Below are 1,228 nucleotides of genomic sequence, written 5' to 3'. Positions count from 1 at the left end.
AAAAGCCCATTTCACCAACAGAGGCCATTTGATGAGAGGAACTCAGAAATTACTCTGAGAAACCTGTGCCCTTGTTTGAGACGTGCTCATGGATGTTTAAACATTCACAGTTAAAGCTTTAAACATACAAAATAATTCAGAAGAGTTACTTTAATTTGTAAACTTTGTGTCTTGTGTGACTCATAAGTCGAGTGTAAAGCTTGAAACTGTAGCAGGGTCTGATATTTGTACTTTAAATATTGGTCAAGAAGTAACTTTTTTTTTCTTAATGAGAAGTAAAACAAATCCACTGAGTAACATTTTTAAGCACAACGTGACTTTGTCTCTTTATTTTTATTACAATCCGACCGATATGGAAATTTTGGCTCTCGTCGATACGATATTCTGAGGGAAAACCAAATAATCGATATATTGGCTAAAAATTCTTGAGTTTGTCCATCCCCAAGAATCTCAGTAAACAGCTACCACACTGGTGTGGTAGTAAGAGTCATCCCTAACATGTATACTTTGAGCAGAAATTAATTAACTAACCATCTCTGTCTGTCTGTTAGCAAAATATCTTATGAACAGCTGGACATATTTTAATGACATTTTTAGAAGGTGATCACTGAGGATCGACTCAGGACCATCACCTCTAAATCTAAGGCAGGAACGGGGATTGCTCTCTTTGGATCGAGGGTGAGGTTCTCCCTTGAGTGGAAGAATTCAAGTATCTCAGGATTTTGTTCACGAGTGAGAGAAGAATGGAGCGTGAGACTGACCAACGGACCGTGCAACTTCCGCAGTGTTGCACACTCTGTCCCAGTCCGTTGTGGAAAGAAGGAGCTGAGCTGTAAGTTGAAGCTCTCTGGTCTACGTTTCTACTCTCACCTATTTCCATGAACTCTGGATAGTGACCGAAAGAATGAGATCATGGATACAGTCGGTCAGTATGAGTTTCCTCTGCAGGTTAGCTGGACTCTCCCTTAAAGAAAAGGTGAGAAGTTCAGTTATCCAGGAGTAGAGACTCTGCTCTTCCACATTGAGAGGAAACATCTGAGGTGTTTTAACGCATCCTGGACGTCTCACTTGGGAGGTGCCCCAGGCATGTCCAACTGGGAGATGTCCCAGGACACGCTGGAGACTGTACAGTATGTCTCTGAGCTCTGTGCAGTATGTCTCTGAGCTCTGTGCAGTATGTCTCTCAGCTCTGTGCAGTATGTCTCTCAGCTCTGTGCAGTATGTCTCT

The sequence above is a fragment of the Nematolebias whitei genome, chromosome 14, assembly GCF_014905685.2.
Source record: "Nematolebias whitei isolate Nwh7 chromosome 14, NemWhi1, whole genome shotgun sequence".
In the NCBI taxonomy this organism is placed as follows: Eukaryota; Metazoa; Chordata; class Actinopteri; order Cyprinodontiformes; family Rivulidae; genus Nematolebias; species Nematolebias whitei.
Note: the sequence above shows the minus strand (reverse complement) of the source record.